We start from the raw sequence: 21,624 nt of genomic DNA, 5'->3' as shown, positions 1-21,624 counted from the left end.
AGGATTAATCTCAATATGCTTTGTGCGTGTATGAAAAACAGGATTGGCTGCCAATGCTCCAACACTGATATTATCACAACAGATTACTGGTGAAAAGCTCAAGACAACTCCCAACTCAGAAAACAAGCTGTCCAGCCAAGCTAGTTCAGTAGCTGTGTGTGCAAGTGCTCGGTACTCAGCTTCTGTTGAGGATAAAGCCACCACTTTTTGCTTCTGAGAACTCTATTGAATCAGATTGGGACCTAAGAAAACACAGTACCCACTTATGGATCTCTGGTCATCTAAGTTACTTCTCCAATCAGCATCGGCATAGCACTCTATACTTATAAAAGCAACTGGTCTGAATTGTAACCCATGAAACTGAGTGCCTTTGATGTATCTTAGCACTCTTTTACATGCCTGCCACTGAAGTTCAGAAGGTGATTGAAGATATTGACTTAGCTTATTTACTGTAATGCTTATGTCCGACCGAGTTAAAGTCAAATATTGTAAGGCTCCGATAGTGCTTCTATAGAGACTAGAATCCTGAAATAACTCACTATCACCTATAAACAACTTGTTTCCAATAGCCTAGGTGTTGGACAAGAATGAGCATCCTGCATTTTTGTTTTAACAAGAAGATCAGTGATATATTTAGTTTGTTTTAGGTGAAGCCCTTATGAATTTCTTGTTGCTTCCAATCCCAAGAAATAAGAAACTGATCCAAGACTTTTTAATGCAAAATGATGATTCAATCCTTTAATAAGTTGCAGAATTGATGATGTGTTTGAACTAGTTACAAGTATGTCATCCACATAAATAAGGACATACAAAACCTGAGAGTTATCCTTGTAGATGAACAAACTTGAGTCAGAAATCGAGTTCACAAATTTTCTGTCCAACAAGGCTTACTTAAGTTTGTCAAACCAGGCCCTTGGGGCTTGTTTAAGACCATAAAGAGCCTTTTTAAGCTTGCACACATGAAAGGGATACTGAAAACTCTCAAAATGTTTAGGTTGTTTCATAAAAACCGTTTCACTTAGAATGCCATTGAGGAAGGCATTATTGATATCAATTTGCTGTATATCCCATCCTTTGGAGACAGCTAGAGAAAAGATAATATGGATAGTTGAGGGTTTGACAACAAGGCTGAAGGTTTCAAAGTAATCCAATCCTGGAGTTTGTTGGAAACCTTTGGCTACTAATCTAGCCTTATATTTTTGTAAACTCTCATCAGCATAAAACTTGGTTCTAAAGACCCATTTGTTGCCAACAATATTCATATCTGATGTTTTAGGAACTAATACCCAAGTGTCATTAGCCATTAAAGCATTAAACTCTTCCTGCATTGCCTTATTCCAGTTAGGATGAGCTAGTGCTTCTGTTACTGTGTTTGGTTCTGAATGAACAGGTGGTGAAGAAGCAGGTTTTGAAATGATAAAGGCAGTGGTATGTTGAGATGGTGGCTGAAGAGTATTAGTGTTTTGGGAGGCTGTAGGTTTAGTGTCATTAGTGTTTTGGGAGGCTGTAGGTTTAGGATTAATAAATTGAGGAAAAATTGAAGTACTAAGGGCTTGTTGGGAGGCTGTCTTGGCTCTAGTTTGCATGGGATGTGTATTGGTGGAAGAGATATGCAGTGGGTGTTTTTCAGTAGGAAACAGTGATGAGTGCAAGTCAATAACAAGTGGACAGCTAGATGAACTCATTTGTGTTTGACTTTTGTATGTCAATGGAGAAAAAGAGGTGAGATCAACAACTAAAGGACAATTTAATAGAGTTGAAGAGGATGTAGTGGGCATGCATAATGATGTGCTAGGATTAGAATGATGTAAGGATGTATTGGAACAAGGAGATGAAGTAGTTGAAGGATGAAGTAAAAGAGAAGAAGATGGCTTACCAACTACTGAAGAAGGATTTGGTAGAGGGCTGTAGGAGCAACTTGTGGCCTATTATCAGTTACTGATGGAATTGAAACAAAAGGAAAACTGGAGACTAAAGGATTAAGACCTAAAGAACTGGAAGATGCTGAAGAATTTTGAGGATTTTGAGAAGTGGAAGGCTTAGACACATGAGAACTGAAACCAAAAGCAAATGGAAAATCTGTTTCATTAAATTGAACACTAGGTGTAATAAAAATTCTACCATCAGAATTGAGACATTTATAACCCTTGTGAACAAGACTATAACCCACAAAAACACACTTGGAGGAGTGAAAACTAAACTTGTGTTTTTGAAAATCTCTCAAGTATGGAAAACAAGCACACCCAAAGACTTTAAGAGTTGAGTAAAGAGGCTCATGACAAAACAAAGTTTGATATGGAGAGATAAAATTCAGAACTGATGTAGGTAGTCTATTTATGAGAAAAACAGCAGACTCAAAGGCTAACCACCAAAAATGTAAAGGCATAAATGCATGTGCAAGAAGTGTAAGGCCAGTTTCAGCAATATGTCTATGTTTTCTTTCACTCCTACCATTTTGTTGATGAACATAAGCACAAGAGTGCCTAAAAAGTATGCCAGCATTGGTTAGGTAAGGAATTAAACCCTTGTATTAAGCTCCCTGATCAGATTGTAAACATTTCAACTTATAATTGAATTGTCTTTCAACCAAATGATGGAACTTAATAAAAACAGAGTGAACTTCAGCCTTAGTTCTTAAAGGAAACATCCATGTATATCTACTATAATCATCAATGAAGTGTATATAGTATTTATAGCCTTCTAAGGAAGTGACAGGGGCTAGACCCCAAATATCACTTTGAACTATTTCAAGTGGTTGGGTTGCTCTATTATGGGAAATAGGAAAAGAATTTCTGTGTATTTTGCCCATTTTCCAAGCATCACAAAAACCTAATGAAGAGTTGAAATTAGCCTTGCTTGAGGTTTTAAGTAACTTAACCAGAATTTTGTGTAAGACATCTGCATGAGGATGACCAAGTCTATTGTGCCAAAGTATTAAAGAATTATCCTTAGTATTGGTGACTTGAAAAGTTGAAGGTGTGTGAGATATTAAGCCATGGATATGTTCTAAATTTGTTGAGTGTGAGTTTAAGTGCTCCATTTTTGGTAGAGCAGTAGTTTGAGTATGCAGATTAGTGGAGTTGGAGGTATTAGTGGTGAGTTGTGTACTCAATGGTAAGCTTTCAGATGAGGAAGTGGGTTTTGTGTGAGATGTAGCAGTGTCAACACTAATTTCTGGTGTGATGAAATAATCAGAATTGAAGAACTCAGTGGGTTGTGAACTCTTGAAAACTGAACTAGAACTAAGTGACTGTGTGCTTTGAGAAACTGAACCAGAATTAGATGACTGTATGGTTGAATGAGTAGAATGCAAATGATGTCTATCAATAGAATGCAAATGACAATTATCAGCATTAGAATCAGCAGATGCAGAACAAGAATTAGTAAAATTGGCAGATGCAGAACAAGGGGGGTGTTTGTCTGAGCTTATGAAAATGAGCTTATAAGCAACAAGTGCTTATAAGCTAATTTTAGCTTATAAGCATTTGAAATTTTAAGCAATTACGTGTTTGGTTAAAATACTTATAAGTGACTGATAAGTAGTTGACGTGTTTGGTAAAATGTGGCTTATAAGTATATTTTTTATAAAATGACTAAAAAAGGTACTACATTAAACAAGGGTATACTAAGGAATTTTAAAATTAAACAAGGATAATGTGGTAATATACTTGGTCAAACTAGCTTATAAGCAGAGTGCTTATAAGCCAAAAAAAAAAAGTACCTCCCCCCCAACTTATTTTTTTTGGCTTATAAGCTCAACTTATAAGCTAAAAAATGTTATAAACAAACATGTCAGCTTAATTTTAGAGCTTATAAGCTAGTTTGACTAGCTTATAAGCTTAGACAAACACCCGCAAGAATTAGTAGAATTGGCAGATGCAAAACAAGAATTAGCAAATACATTTCTTTTATTCATATCATGTAAATCTTCTTACAAGTACCAGAATCAACAACCATGTCATTAGAATTGATAGACTTCAATAGTGAAGAGTTACATGGTTTCTGTTCAGGTACATTAGACGGACAATCAACAGTACCTAAGGTGACAGACTTATTACCAACAGCAGTGACTTGTAACTTAATTTTATTATTTTTACAAGCCTCTAAATTGATAGACTTATCACCTACGGAAGTAACAAATGATTTTGGAGCTAAGGAAACAGAAGACTTAAGCTGAGAATGAGCAAAGTCAGGAGTAAATGATTGACTAGCAGGAACATGCAACTGATATAGGCCTGCTTTAAGTCCTCCCTGCAGAAGCACTGCCTTGGTAGCCTTGTCCTTAACAGAGCAATAGTTAGAGTCAAACTCAATAACAACAATATTATCTTGAGTAAGTTTAGAGATACTAAGAAGATTTTTGGTTATCCTAGGCACACACAAAACATTTTTTAAGAAAATGCATTTAGATTGAAGAGAACTAGGTAAAAGAGAGAAACCAACATGAGATATACACCACTGCCTACTTGCAACTGATCACACCCATCATAGCTCCTACTGATAGCAAGTTGGTTAAGATTTAAGGTAACATGGTCAGTAGCACCTGAATCCATGTACTAGGTTGGATCAGGTGGAGTTGTTGAGTTAATGGTCATGGGTGTGAGAGTAGAGGTCTGAGGAAAAGGAGATGAATGTGCAGTGTAGTAGGCTTGGTTTGGTGAGTTAAATTGTTGGCTAGGAATAGTGAGTGCTAGCTGTTGTTGGGGAAAATGTGGTGAGTTTTATAGGTTGGAGTGTGAGGATTGATTAAACTGTGACGAACGATGGGTGTGTTGAGAAAAATTTGGTAAATTCAGTCCATAGGGGTTAGTTGTTGGATGAGATGGTTGAAAGTTTTGGAAGATTTGTTGTGGTACTGGGGAAAAACAGGATCAGAACCAAATTGTTGATTGGGTGAGCTAAGTTGGTGAGGTGGAACTCCATTGTAAGTTGAGTTGTAACAGTGGTAGCACTGTACTGTAGTATGACCTATTTTGCTACAAACTTGACAGACTGGTTTGCCTCTGTTGTTTACTCAACCTCTGCCTCTGTTCATTATGTTAAAGCAAGGTGGTCGATAAGTAGAAAAAGGACCATACTGACCAAATAAGTTTACCTGTTTAGGTAAACTGTAGTGAGGATGAGGTGGATTGGGAAAACTAGCAGGAGAAGTATAACAGGGAAGTTGTGAGGTTTGTGGTAAAGGTGTTGGTAACTGATTTGTGTGTGACGATGAGATAGGGAAACTAGATGATACTGTCCCTGTAGTGACAGATAAGGATTTATTAGTGGAGGTGTTTAGTGAGGCAACATGTGCTGAACTTAGTGGAAAATTAGGAGAGTTGAACTTCTCTAATCTCATCTCATACTTCTCTAATAGGTACTGAGCTTCTTGTAGAGTGACTGAGTCAAATTTTGACTCAATTCTGGAAGTTAGGTTAACAATAGCAGCATCAAAATCTAGACCTAAACCATCTAATACATGTTGAAGCAATTCATCGTTTGTGATTATGTGACCATTAGCCGACAAGCTCTCAGCAATACTTCTCATTTTCTTAATGTAATCACTAACACTAAGATTTCCTTTTTGTGTATTTTGAATCAAGTTCTTCAAGTGTAGAGCTCTAGCTTTAGATTCAGTTAAGAATTCATGTTCTAATGCAAACCAAATCTCAGTAGCAGATTTACATTTAGAAACATTACTGAATATACACTCTGAAATTGAAGCTAAAAGCCATGTAACAAGGAACTTATCTGTTTTCTTCCAAGCAATCTAAGCTGGATTGATCTTCTCTCTGGCTAGGGTTTCCTTCGAACTATTCACACTCAAATCAGATGAGGACTTTCCATCGGAGACAATCAAAGGTTCGGGACAAGGATCAAGACTGGTCAAGTGTTCCTCAAGTTCATGAGCTCCTACAGCAGATAATACTTGAGATCGCCAAAATTGATAGTTGGCTCTGTAATTGTCCCTTGTCAATTTCGGACTAATCACTTGGAGACTTGATGAAAAGGCAGAAGAGTGGAAACCAGTGGAATTGCTAATCAATTTCTCCATGTTATTAGAGGATTGGAATTTTCCAGGAATCTCAGCCATAGACGTTTGTCTTAGGCTCTGATACCATAAAAGTTTCAAAGAAAGAAGAAAGAAAGAGTAAAGAGAACTTTGAAGAAAACGCAATCTAGTAAATTTTATTAACTACTTGTACAAGAGATCAGTTCTCTTTTATATTAAGAGAAGAGAGCGGCTCTAAACTTTTTAACGTTAAAGAGTAAAGTTAGAGAGCTGAGCTAAACTAACTTTAGTAAAGATAAACAGTGACCAAAATGACACCACTTTGAAACAAAACACTGCAATTACACAAAGACCTTTTACTAACACATACCTCAACTAATTTCTTAGAACCTTAAAATTGTCGGCTGGGTAAGACTTAGTAGCCACCTCTATTAGTATTTGGAAAGACTCAAACTCAGAAGTTTATAAAACTTCTTTTACTCTTTTACCATCAAACTATCCGGTAGTGGTTTAAAAATTACTAAAAATTTACGTATAAAAGATATTATTAATAATTAGCTACGTCAGTGCATGTTTCAAGCACCTAATATGGCGATGTAATTATATAAAGAGCTATGCACTCCAAGATATTTAAACCACTAACTCAAATTATTTTCATTGTGAAGTTTCTTTTAACTTAATATGATGGATGTTCGGGGGTCTCTTTATTCGAAGTCCTTGGCACTTGCATCAACAGAAGAAACTAGAAAAGCTGAGGTGATCCGTCGATCATCTATTATCACCCCAGTGTCTAGGGTGATTATTCATGTTTCGACTACTGATATGGTATGTATTTATCAAACATTTACATCATCATCTTCATACTGCAATAATTAATATTTTCTAGAGCTTGTTTGTAACGCCCCACTTGAGGTATGTCGTAAGTTAGATGTATTGCTTGAATGTTTATTGCTTTGCTTATTTGGGTTGATATATTGTGAATATTGGTTGGTTGGTTGGCCCTTATTGAATTTTTGTTAAAGTTATTTTGAGAAGAGTGAAGAAAATCCCTTAAACATTCATTAGGCGTAAAATGGTCTTTTCAATCAAAATTAGTTGAAATTGTGGAGAGTGAAAAGAGATAGAATTTCATAGAGATGCATTAAAAATGAGGGCATTATGGTCATTTATTAAGGGACATAGTGGAATTTCTAAGAAAGAATAAGGGCATAATGGAAAAGTATGGTTATAAACTAAAGTGTTTGAAACCTTATTTTCTTCATTCCACCGCCACATCCTCCCCATTTTCTCTCAAATTTTCATTCAATCCTCCAGGATTTTGAGGGCTTTTAAGTGGTTTTTCATAGGGCTTTGATTCTAGGTATCAAAAGGTAAGGATTCATACTCTTTATCTATGATTTTTTGTGTAAAGGTTGAGTTCTTAGAAGTTTACGCTTAGGGTTAAGAGAAGTTGGATCCAACAAGAGTAGAGAGTTTAGGAGAGACTACTCAAGCACAAGGTAAGTAAATTCCACTCAAAATCTAACTTAAGCTAAATTTAAGAATTCAAGTGAGTAGAGATTTCTTTTTAATATGCATATGTTGTGATTATGAGAAATTTAGATGAGATGTCTGATGTATTATGCTTATTGTTGGATATATTTGAATATGAGAAATATGTGATCATTTGATGAGTGTTGAAATGGAAGAATTGGAGAAATTTTTGGGAGTGTGTTTACCATGTAGGTATGTGATGCTACAAGAGAGTTTTTCTCTCATTGGATGGTTTGAGAAATAAATAGAATGATAATTGAATGGGTTTGTTTGTGCAACTAATATTTGATGAAATGCCTAAGTGAAAACATGTTACCAAACTGCCCTGTCATAGCTGTGACTTTCTAAGTGATTTTTGGGCATTTACGGATTGAACTGGGTTTAGACCAAAACAGAAGTTGTAGGTTTTCTCTGCTTTAAAACGAGAACAAAAACGTATCAATCTGATGTATAACTCAAGTTATGTCTTCTTGAGTGTGACTGTTGCAGAATGAATATGTTGATGAATATTGCATTTGTGCATTCATAAGTACATTAAGTAAGAAACTTAAGCGTGAACCATCCTTAGCATTAATTGTGCATTAAGAAGTAGTTTGAGAAAGAGTAGAGAACTTTGTGAATGAGCTACTCTAAAGTAAAGAGAATGAGAAAAATCTAAGAATGGGTTGGTGCTTTGTGAACCTTACCCGGAAGTCACGAAGAGTGGTGGGTGCTTTGTGAACTCCACCGGCCGTGTCTCCGGTAAGATGAGCCGTGACATTCAAGTGAGAAAGAATGAGAAAAAAGAGAAAGAAGAGAGGAACAGAAGGTAGAAGTCACAAAGAGTGGGTGGGTGCTTTGTGATCTCCACTCAGCCGTTGCCTCTGGTAAGATGAGGCGTGTGACATACAACAGAAAGTTAATAGAAAAGAGAGCTATGTGAAAGAGAAAAAGAAAAGAAAAAGACACTACAACATTATAGACATATAGCTATGAAAATTAGCTGCAGAAAAGAAAACTGTAGCAAATACATATTTACAGCTACAAAAGTCAATATTTATAGCTAATTGAAATAATTTTAGTGATAAGATTTCCTCCCTCGAAGCTAATTCATCTCTTGCTTTAACTTATTAAATGTGGCAATAAACTAGTCATTTAGCTACAATGTATTAGCTATGGTTAATATTGTAGCTAATTAATGTATTTTGCTATAAACATTTAATTTACATGGCATAAGTATCAATTAGCTACAAGTTTAACTATATAGCTATTATTTGTGAATTAGCTATAAATATTGAAATTATAGCTAATTAAGGTATAGCTATACAAATTTTATTTTCATGGTAGTAACAATATTATAGTATCATTATTAGCTACTAGTTTAAATATATAGCTAATATGTGTGTATTAGCTACAAAATATTTGATTTGTAGCAAAATAAAGAATGTGAAAATAATATACTACAATTCTTATAGTATGAGCTATAGAATTCTAATTTATCCCATGAGTAATTATATTTATATTACTTGTGAATTAAATAGTTATAGTCAAATTAAACATAGTGTTAATCACACAGCTAAGGTCAATAATAAATTATAACATTCAAACATAGCTAACTTAAAAGACTCTTCCCAACTTATCAAGCTTAGTTTCATACAATTTTAAATATGCTGAGCAAAATATTAGACTCTCTTCCATAAGTACCCTCTGCAGTAGAACCTTCTGGTCGACTTTATTATGAACTAATGCTTCAATAGTCCTAAGAACCTATACAAATATTTCTTCAACTAATTAATAACTTATATTAACCACACATTAATAATAATAATATAATAATAAAGTAGGTATATGAAATAATTTAAACAAAATATTGCTATTTGTTTGGGCGTTTGATGCTCAGCTCGCTCCATGTATCATCTACTACATGTTCCACATCAGTAATCAATAAGTTGGAGATCAATTTGCAAGTTCGTTCTATGAACAGAAATAAATAATTCATTACGGCGTTAGTAATGGTAGGATTTAGTGGTCTCACTCCTTATGATTTAATAAATGTTTAATAAATCATCTCAAGGTATCAATTGCAATTGATTTAAACCACTAGTGATTAATTCTCAATATCTTTTCGTATTGTTATAATAAGAATATAAATTTGCTTATAAAAGTTGAACTTAGTGAATCACATAGACTATGGTTGGCTCTTGTAACAACCCTATGTAAAGATTATTTATCTTATTCATCTATTATAATTCAAATATTTATCTTAAATATGTAGAATTTAATTCTTTATCATAATTTAGTATTTTATCTTTAAATGGTGATAATTTGATAATAATTTATATACATTACTAATATAAGATAATTTAATAAGATAATTGTTTAACCTTAGTTATGGTGAACCTTATCATACTTAATTGGGTTATGTCTATTGTTGTTTTTCAATAAAAATATGTTTACACTTCGAATAAGATAAAGATTATATTTTTTCCCTCCTTAATTTTCATTGCGCCTTTTTTTTTTATTTTTTGGTAAGGTTTTTTTCGAAAGTGTTTAATATAAAACAAGGAGCAACGACTAAAACCTTTGGAAGAATTCCCAGGCAAGATTCAGGCTTCAAAGGTCAGTTTTTCTATTTCCTTTCAATTAGGTTTTAATCCTTTGATCCAACTTACCATAAATTAGGTTTATTCCATCGAGCTTCTTGACACCCAAATTCGTAATTCAAATTACAAATGCACACTTCAAATCGAATTAAATTTCTCTTTGTCGTCTAAACCTCACAACCATCTTTTCGTTAAACCCTACACAAGTAGCTGCTTCCGCACCTTAGATTCACATTCGAATTCTCACCCATCTCCATTTAAGACAAGAAAACTCAGAAAAGAACCCAATTTCGTCGATTGTATAGGTAGGCAATTCTTTCCAAATCTAAAAATTTCTTTTTTTCCCTCTCTCTTTAGTTGTTTCTTAGTACGAATTCTTCGTGGGTTTATGTTGACTTTGGTAGATATTTGGAAATTGGAAGCTGGGTGATGAGTTGCGTTAATTTTTGGAAGTTTGCAGAGAACTTTTTATGGTGTTGATGAAATGCTCTTGGAGAAGAGTTTTGATGGTTATGATTTAGAAGTTATTAGTTTGAATCTTTAATACATTTTTTGGTGTTTATTTATCTTTTTAGTGTTAGAGCGAATAAAGAGAATGAAATTCCTTCGATAATTGAACCAGAGATTGGGATTTTGATAACTTTTAACAAGTCAAAGTTAATAAGTACTTTTATTTTTTTTGGCTGTGGAAATATATAGTTTTGGATGAAAAGTAGGGGCTGTAGAACTGATTGAATGATATATTGACTGAAGGAGTATTGAATTTCTAGTGCTAGAAACAAATAGAGAGAGTTTTTATATTTCTATATTATTGTGTTTTCAAGCAGTTTTGATTCTTTGGTTATAATTCTTGCTCTCGGTGATTTGAGTAATTTTGTGATGAACAATTTTGTTCTTGAATATATTAAAGAATACGGGATTTGTATGATTACTATTTTTCAAGAACCTATTGATTATAGGAAAATCTTTGAATTTCATGTAGAAGTGGGTTTTGCAAGGAGGGTTGCCCCTATTATTTAGCTCTTTTTGGTTTAAGGGAAAATTGAGAGAAAATAAAATAAATAAATGGTGAAGTTTTATGTCTTCTGCATTTTTCTTGCATAGAGAACATGTTTTTATAGGGATGAATATGTGCATGATTTACTGAGTTGACATTTTCCAAATAAAAGAGCTATGTGTTTTGGTAGAAATTTTAGGTGAAACTTACTGATAGACTAAATGTTAAGAGTATCTGCTGTATAATTTTTAGATAATTGCTTAGAGTTCTTCAGTGAAAGACTTTGTGTATATGTTGTTCTTTTATTCTATTTCTTATTTGCAGTTCTTAAATGTAGTTGGTAGACAAAGATCCAAGCAGGGCAGTTTCAATGTTCTGGGCTGCTGAAAATGCTGGGGACCAAGTTAATAGTGCTTGAAAGGCATGGCAGTTGTGATGAAATAGTTTGATCGCATGAGGCAATTGAGGCGATAAATCTTTTGTCATCTCTGCCGTTATGATTCTCAGGAGTCTCTTGAAATGTTCTTATCAAACTTTACAAAGTAAACTATCATTCTTTTCCCCTAATTTCTTTACATTTTACTAGCGCTTTTCTTCGTTTGTGATTAAGTAGTTGCTGCTGGAAGTATAAGACTAACTGTGGAGGTTGGGTAAATCTGAGTGCTTTTGAATTGAGGCATAGTTGGGTCATGTTTGATAAGATTTTTTTCCTTCCGTAATCTTCCATTTACATCAATTATTATCTGTAATTTATCGGAAAAGTATAATTCAGATTAGGGGAGGTTAAGGGATCTTCATAACACTTACCACTTTTATCTGCTCCAAAGAAAATCTCGGTGAGACAGAAAAAAGTTAATTGATTGTTTGTAACCTTTTACATCTAACCAGATTTTTTGAATCCAAGCAAGTATTTATCATCTCATATGAGATTAGAATGAAAGTAGATGAAGAACTATTGAATGGTTTCTTAAAGCTTATGTGAGTAATATTTGATGTCTTCACTATACTTCAAAGGATCCATGCTTTATATGAAGAAACTGAACTAGGCTTAAAGTAATGAGTATCTCACTGTAGGTTTGGATTTTAGGAAATTGTAAAGGCAAGGATTAGTTTCTTTTTCCTAACTGTGAACGAGCAATGTGACTATTTAATGAGTATTGAAAATTTATTGGAATAGTGGAAAGATTAAGTTTACAAATGCACACGAAGCTTTATGGGGTATTGTGGAACTAAGAAGCATGAATTTACTTCTGTGACATGCAGCTGAATCAAGCAGTGTCATGAGGCTATGATAAATCTCACTATTCTTGATTAACCTCTTATGCAACTACTTCTAAAAAAAAAAAAATCATGTTAATATTCAATATTTATTTATTTGTTTGTTTTGGCAGAGGCTGGGAAAATTGTAGAAGCGTAGAAATGCTACGGTGCAATTGAAAAAGATAGAAGAAGGTATAGCTTTTGGATAGATGAGGGAGTTTGAAATGCGTGTCATCTGGACCAGTAGCAACTTCACAGTTTTCTCCACTTCTTGTGTTCGACAATAATTGGAGGAAACATATGTTATTTTTAAACCAAAGTGGAAGGTCTGGTTTGTATACGATGAAGGAACACTGGGCTAGTTCATGATGATATGAAACAAGTTCTGATGATATGTATCTTTGCTGGTATGAAACAAGTACAAACTACTGGGAAGGAAGCAATGAAAGGGTGGAAGAGCAAAGAGGGAAGCAAATGAGAAATTAGAAGAAGTAAAAAGGCAAATGGAGGAGAGAACAGACGATGGGAAGAGAAGTTCAAGATGAGCTTACAACTCAAGGTCAACAATCTTCAACAATAACCAAATCCCTTATGATGAAATGTAAGTATTTTGAAAATTGCATATATACTATGAAAACCAATTTTCTTATAATTAATAATAAAGTGATATGCAATGATTACATTTATATGATTAATATTAATATTATTTTTTTCAAATTTGATATTGCAGGTTGGTGGAATCTTAAATGGGCAAGAAAGGTTGTTAGACATTGAAGCATTCATATTTTGTAAAAAAAAAATTAGTTGATAACATTTTAAATTACTAGGATGAAGGATTTTATGAATAGACAATTATTTGGTTGAAAAATGACTATTAATGTTTTATTTTTTATATTAGAATTTTCTTAAGACGTCCATATATCTATTTAATATAAAAATATTGCTATAAATTTGTAATTATTATTAAATTTGATAATTATAGCAATATTTGTTACAATTAATTTTAATCGAAGCAATAAATTATAAATTCTTGATATAAATTTTTGTTCCATTACAAATAATTATAATATTTAGTTACAAATTAAAAGTATTCATAGCAAGCAATTTCAATATTTAGCTATTAACATATTATTCCATAGCAATTATTTTCATATATAGAGATGATTTTATATTGTTCGTAGCAAATATAATATTTAGCACCAATACTACATATGTGACAAGTAATCTTTTTATTTAGCTACGAATTAGTGGTTATTTAGCCAAAAGTCTATATGTTTGCCACGAGTATTATTTTTGTAGCAGGAGTTTTAAGCTTTTAGTTATAAATTTATATTTATGTAGCTAAAATGCAAGCATAGTTAACAATCTATTCGTTATGGCTAAAAGGCAAAGCTTTTGCTACAAATTTATACTGGTATAGCAAAAACAATTAAGTTTTTTGTATATATTAATCTTATCCATAGCAAAAAATATAAACTGTTAGCTACGTAAGTAAAAAGTACACATGGCAACTTTTAGCTGCGCCACTTCTAGCTACGATAAGCTATAAAACATTGCATTTGGTAGCTAAACCATTTAGCTACACACAATTCAACTTTTAGCTACAATGAATGCTATAGCTAAAAATGCGAATGTTGTAGTGAGAAAATAAATGAAAGGGGAAAGGTATAAGGAAGGAATTAAGAGAAAGAGTTACGGGGATAGACGAGTAGAGGATTTCTTACTGAGCATTATTTTGTGCTACCCCGTTGTTATCTTTGTGTTTGCGGACTAGGCACTACAAGAATTTAGGCTTCTCAAACAAAATAAATTGTCACTATAAATATCAAAATTGTGACCATTTCTCTATTGTGAGGAATTATTGGTCACCAGATTGGTCACATTAAGCTCGTACTCTTAAGTGTATAGTGACGAAAGAGAGTTTGGTCACCATAGCCTAATTTTTATTGTGACAATAATAATTTGCACTTTAAATTAGTTTGTTGTGATAAATTATTGTAACAATAGAAAGCAATTTATCACTACAAGTAATATTTTATCACAATTGACTTACATTTAAAGACTAAATGATAAGCTTTATGATGAAAAAATCATATATTATGACAAAATTGATTTTGTCAAAATTGTGAATGGTGACTAAATTATTGGTCATAATTTTAATGTGACAAAAATTTATTTGTCATTGACTTTTGTGACAACATTTATTTCGTCACATGTTTGTTTATATGACAATATTATTTATCAGAAATTGTATAGTGACAGAATAATTTTGTAAAAAAATTAATAACATGACAAATAATTTTTGATACAAATATTTTTACATGACAGATTTTATTGTCAAAATAATATAAGCGTGACAAATATTTTTTGGCATCTCAATAATGAGAAAAAAATTCATGACTATGCTTCTAAAATGTGACGAATCTTTTTCGTGAGGAGAATATTCAAGTGAAAAAAAAATTATGGGGAAATTAAAATCGTGATAAATTATATTTATCAAATTTTGTTAATAGTGACAAAAATATTTTTGTCAAAAACATGAAAAGTGTAGTGACAAAAATTTAAGTCATTAAATTTGAGACCCTATATAATTTTTTAGTTAATATTAAAAGTGACAAAAATATCGTGTCAACAATTTAAAAGGTAACAAAAGTTATTTATATCATTGGACTGACAATTTTATATATATTTCACATTAATTAAATAAAATTATAAATATACCTTTTTTTTTCCACAATGGAACGTGAGCTATTATCATTATCAAAACTATGAATATATCACTTTTAACTTAAAATGAAATATATCAAAGAAAATTTATTAAAATATATAAAGTCAACAACTTATAATTTTAATACGTTTACACATAAAAGCTAAAGATAGTCTACTACACTATTTTATTGATATAAATATGAAAGCATCCCGTGTTGATGGTCCCTTCTTGTCATTTTTCTATTTCGAAAAAAAAAAAAAAAAAAGTCATGGAATATATAGAGAGACAAGGAGAAAAAAAAAAAAAAAAAAAAAAAAACAATAACCTTATATAATATTACATTAATACCATACATCCAAATTATGAAAGGCTATAAAATGTATCCAGAATACACGGCAGAAACATGTCAAAAGGCACAAAACCTGATTGAAATGTTGCTGTAGTTTTTCATTGGTAAAATTGATACAGAACTGCTCAAAACTTTAATACAGAAATCTGTTAGCTGCAATGGCAAAGATTTTTAAGAGAGTAAATTTAAAGTCAATTTTCTTACCTATTAAACTTGAAACTTTCAAGCCCGTAAATATCAAGAACTCCAATTATGATTTGAGTTTGGATTTTGCCCAATCGAGAGAGTCATCTTATCTACAAGCCCATCAATAATATACATAAAAAGTTAAAACAAAAAAACCCTTTTAACAACATCAAATACTTAAGAAACATGATATAAGGTACAAATTTATGGATTAAATAAACGTTCTACCTCTTGATAAGTATTTATGATTATCCATTTCTGATAAAATCTAAAAGTGGACACAAGACACAACAAGTGCCCAGAGCTAAGGAAGTTCCCATACCAATCAAACAAGCGAGAATAAATGGTTTTAGCTAAGGCATCCCTGTACCCGCGGCAGAACCACGATCAGGGTTCTTGTGATAACCTCTCCGGTGTTACCATACACGTTTATCAGTGCATCTCCAAGCTCTTGGCATCACACCTATGGTACCACATAAAGTAAAACAGGCATATAACTAAAAAACAAAAGAACATGAGATCAGAAGATCCATCCTACATATTAAGAACATATTGATCATACCTTAGCAGTTCAGCTGTCGTATTAAGATGGAACCTGATTTTTCATCCTTGATGACAGAGAGTAACCTCCTCTCCCTTTGCAAAGTCAATATTTCCAAGATGCAGAAATTGCAGAGTACAACCCTAAAAATTCCTCCTGAAAAGAATTATTCCTCATCAAAAAATTTGAATATAGTGGCAAGAACACTATTTCCCGAAATTCAACAGAAGTACAAACCTGTTCTTCCTCACTGATTCCAACTACATCCATAGCCCTTCTAGTTGCAAGATATTCCTCGGTATCATCCACTCCATCCAGCTTGTAACCGTTGGATTGATTCAAGTAATGGAATGTTTAGGGTGATCCAACTTATACTTTCTCTAACCTGAAAAATTTAGAGAGACATAATCAATTATAAATATTAACTAACAAGCACAGGCAGTCCTAAATTTGCATGAGGATTGGCATATAAACAAGAAGAGCACATTTGGTACACCATCAATACCTCAGGTGGCGCTGCAAAGAGAAGGTAAAAGCAATGATAGTTTCTTCAGGATCTGAACTTGGCAGACACGAGACCTTTCAAGTAAGTAGTCCGCACAGCTGCCCCAGATATCCTCCCATTTTTGTCAAATTGAAGCTCAACAAATTTACAAATCGACTACAACCAAGGTAACAAAAAGAAACTGAGATAAGCTAAAAATAACAGAACGGACACCTTAAAATGACAAACCTTCAGTTATCACACACTCACCTTGAGTTGTTGTTCCTAACAGTTTTGGCATTGCCAAAAGCTTCAAGAACTGGATTTGACGTTAGATCAATAACCAAGAGCATCAACTTAGACAAGATGAAGCGAGAAAAGACGATTAAAAAAAAAAAAAAAAAAGCCATATTTGCATTAAGAGAAATGATAAAAGTGGGGCAAACAGGGACTTACATAGAAGTTTTACTGAGAAATGAGAAGCAAGATTTGGGGCCGTTCCTAGTAAAAGCAAAAAGGAGTAGTTGGTTCTCAAATTTATAAGTTCTATAAAGAGAGGAGAGAGAGAGAAAAATAAAAAAGTGAGTTGAGAGTTTTGAGGGACAATGGTGAAATAAATAAATAAAAAACAAAAGAAGATGGAGGGTTAGTAAAGAGATAATTAGGAAATATTATTAAAATAGGAAATATGCTTAAAAATAGAATTTAATTTTTAATTGTATATATAATTGACTAGGAAAGATATTTAAAATAGGAAGGATACTTAAATATTGTTTTAGAATTTTAATATATATATACAATTGAATTAAATAGAAAGGATGTTTAAAATAGAGGAAATATTTAAAAATAGTTTAAAGTTTTAATTTTTTATATTAGGAGGGAATTAAAAAACAAAATTGCGCTCCTTATAAATTGCTCCAAAATTTTTCTTTCATTTACTCAAACCGTTTTTATTCTTCTTCTTTATACCCTTTTTATTTTATTTTCATTTCACCCGTGCTTTTTTCTTAATATACGATAATGTCATCCTTGCCCAAAGCAAATTCATTTATTACATTGAAAAGAGATGAGTATTGATATTTTTTATATAAAGTTTCCAGTCCACCTATAACAACTGTTGCATGTATACACTTTAATTTAATTTTTTTAAAAAACGAGGTAAGACTTTTTGCACATACAAAAATATACTGGAATATTCATTTTCTTGTCTAATTTTTGGAAATAATTTAAATCTTTATGATATTACGTTTTATAACTTATACATAAATTATCATCTCAAGTATAACTATAGTCTTCTGATGTAACATCAACTCATTAAAAAAAAATAATAGAAAATATAATATTATACCTCTATTTTAATAGATTGCCTTGATCGTATATCTTAAAAATTATGTTGAAATAATGACAATTTTTTTGGTAACACTAATGAGAAATGTATTTATTTGTTATAGTAAATTAAATACTTTGATGTAATAAAAAATCTTATAAAAGTATAATATATGTAAAATTAATTACAATTTTTTTGATAACATTAATTGATATATACGTTTAGGAGGTGAGTGGGGGACCTTCGCTTGACCCCGAATGAGTCGTTGTATGCAAACAATCCGTCAAGGTAAGAAAATATACACCATATCTAACACAAATTATATTATTCGGCTCTTATTAATTTTATAGATTTTTACATGGTCCCCTCAAAGTAAAGAGAATATAATTCTCTTGATTAAAAATAAAATGTTGATTGACTTAATTAAATAATTGAATAAGTAAATATGAATTAATAAAATTAGATGAGCTTGTTATTCATTTTTTAATAATAATTACTAGGTGGGGCTAAGAACAAAATTCAATGCATATATAGCAAATAAATAATTTTATTTATTAGATTGTATATTCTTTTTCACGTTTGCATTATAGATTTTTTTTTCCACTTAATTTATACATGCTTATTGTATTGGATTGATTTAACAACACAAACTTTTCAATTAAGCTTTTTTTCAGGTTTTATATCTGTTTAATATTTTCAATTACTTATGCTTTAAAAAAACAAAATTGTCTATCTTAATATATAAAATTAATATTTATATTTGTCATAACTATAAATATTATAATTGATTTTTTTGTTACAATTTCAAGCTAATATATATTCATCATTTTACATGTATATATATTCTCACTCACCCCATAAAATTAGAAGTTTAAATCAATTATTCAATTGAAGTCCTAATTGCAATAAATTAGAAATAGCACATTAAATAAAGTAGAATATTAACTAAACCCAAACACTCACCTCAAGGGTAGCTGAATTACATAATTTACCTCACTATAATCTCATATGATCATATATATATATTTTAGTATATGACAACCTAAAAGAATGAAAGTGTTTCAAAGAGGATGAGACAACCGTTGTATGGTCAAATACTAATTGTAGGTTTTTTTCTGATTAATAATTTTAGTCAAGTTTATTATAGTCTAGAGTATTATATAAGTTGGAGTAGTATTAGGATTAAGTATTGCTAGGTTGGTTAGGAATATTACATTATATTAAACCATACAATCATTTTAGGATTATGAATTGGGATAAGATGTAAGTCTATATAAGAAGCCTAAACCTGGATTATCATTGTATTTTTATTGGATTAGGATATATTCTAATATGCAAAGTGGGTTTTTTCTTCTTTTTCCAAATTAAGAAATAACATGCAAAGATCATTGGTGGAGCTGCTAAATATAATGAAACGGATTAAAAAAAAAAAAAAAAAAAAGAACCAAAGGTTTAAAAACATTTTTTTTTAAAAATGAGGACCGGAAGATTCAAACCAATCTTCTCTCAAGTCTTCTCCTTAACCACCAGGACAAACCTGCTCATTTTGTTCATTCCTTACTAATTATATATATTTAGTTTGTTTATATCTATCTAGAAAGACAACTCAACTAAAGTGTGAGAACGCGTTTTAGAGTTTGTTTGTCCCCTCTCCTGTTTATTTTCCTTTGCTTTCGTCTGCCACCTTACTCCCAATATTTTTTCTTCACAATGGCGAATCTTTATTTTCTTCTTTCAGATTTAGTTTTCCCAATTCAAATTTACAAAGAAGAAGAGATCAAAGGCAGCTCACTTCACCCAATTCAATTTTTCCCTTTTTCGTCCAATTCAATTTTTCCTTTTTCTTTGTAATGTGGAAGAAGAAAATTAGGAGAATCAAGAGAGATCATCAGAACATTGCTTTTTCCCTTTTTCGCCCAATTCAATTTTTCCCCTTTTTCCCTTTTTCAACCAAACTCTAACCCGAACGTCAGCTACAAAAAATTAAGGACAATCAATGTGGTGATTCTTCATATAATGGGGGAAATTTTGCAGCTTTATTTTCGCAGTCGGTAAGTACTTGGATTGGGTAAAAACTGAACGTTACAGATCTAAAACAGAAGAAAGAGATGAATTTGTAACTGATAATTTATAATTATTAAGAACTGAGAGATGGGACAGATTTATAGGGAACCGGACGGCGGATCAGACAGAAAAGAGAGGACGAGACAATGTACAAACAGGGGCATATAAACAATAGACAAAAAGTGGCTGAGATTGAAGGATCCCTAACTATTTGCAGATATTACGAAGAATACCACGAGATACCAATCTGGTTGGTTAGGCGAACACTAATTGCAATATATAAACTATAAGGTCCTAACCATATCTGTACACAGTACAGAAAAAATATTTTATTAATTGATTTTATTTTTATTTTTAGTTTTGATAATTATGATTTGACACGGAGTCAGTAAAGCTGCAACTGCAAATAATATATTTCGATGAAATTCTGAGGATTATACTTGTTGGAACACCATGCCAATCTTTTCAATTGTATTTATTTTCAATTTGATTGTAATGAAATTTTGCAATTGATTGAGAGACCCTCTTATCTTTAATTTTGGAATATGCTATAGGTGAATTGATTTATTTGTAATTTCATCTCAACGGGAATGTGTATACAAATATTAATTTTAACATGTGATCCAAATATTAAGTCTATAACATTAAGGCGAAAAATATAATATTTGTATCAGTTTGAATTTGATTTATATTCTTTTATTATAAAAGTGAAAATATACATAATATTGCAATAATTGAAATTTGTTGCTACGATTTACAAACAGATTTTTTTTTTCATCGCTAATTGTTGGTAATTTGTTTAGAAAGGATTTATTTGATCTAGTAGTTGATTACCAAACCAACCCGCCCCTGATCACCCCCCGATCCTAACCAAATTTCTTAGCCCATGACCTTGTACCCGATCCTATGTGTTATGAGTTTTTTTTTTAGTGACATATATGCTAAAATTATTAATTATTTTTTTTTAAATGACATATAGTTATTGCTAAAACTTAAGAAGAATGACAATATTGTTATGCATATTAATTATGTTTTTTAGAAATTTTTGTCACAAAATATCACATTTAATTTGACTCAAATATTTGTATTATATTTTGATTTTTAACACACACACACATATATATTTTGTAATGATAAATAATTCTTTTGTGACAAATTAGTTTGTAATTATAGCATGTATTACTAAATGTAGTGACTAAAGTTTTTTATGACAAATATGGTTTGCCACGATAAACAATTTATCTCGGTGTTTAAATTTTGACTCAAACATTTTGTCATTAATACCTCCATTTTAACATATATTATGACAATTTATTTTTGTAACAATAAATAAATTCTTTTGTAACAAAATAATTTGTAGTTATAGCATGTATAACTAAATATGGTGACTAAAATGTTTTATAACAATATATGTTTGTCACAATAAATAATTTACCTAGGTGCCAAAATTTGGCACCAAAAATTTGTGACGAAATATTATGATAAAATTGTGTTTCTTCAATATGTTTCTTATGGATTTCTTTATTGTGATAAAATATTATGACAATATTTTTTTTAGTCACTATATATTCCCTTTGTCATAGTTAATGTGATGTT

Source organism: Pistacia vera, unplaced genomic scaffold (assembly GCF_008641045.1).
Source record: "Pistacia vera cultivar Batoury unplaced genomic scaffold, PisVer_v2 Contig136, whole genome shotgun sequence".
Lineage (NCBI taxonomy): Eukaryota > Viridiplantae > Streptophyta > Magnoliopsida > Sapindales > Anacardiaceae > Pistacia > Pistacia vera.
This window is presented reverse-complemented; position numbering follows the sequence as displayed.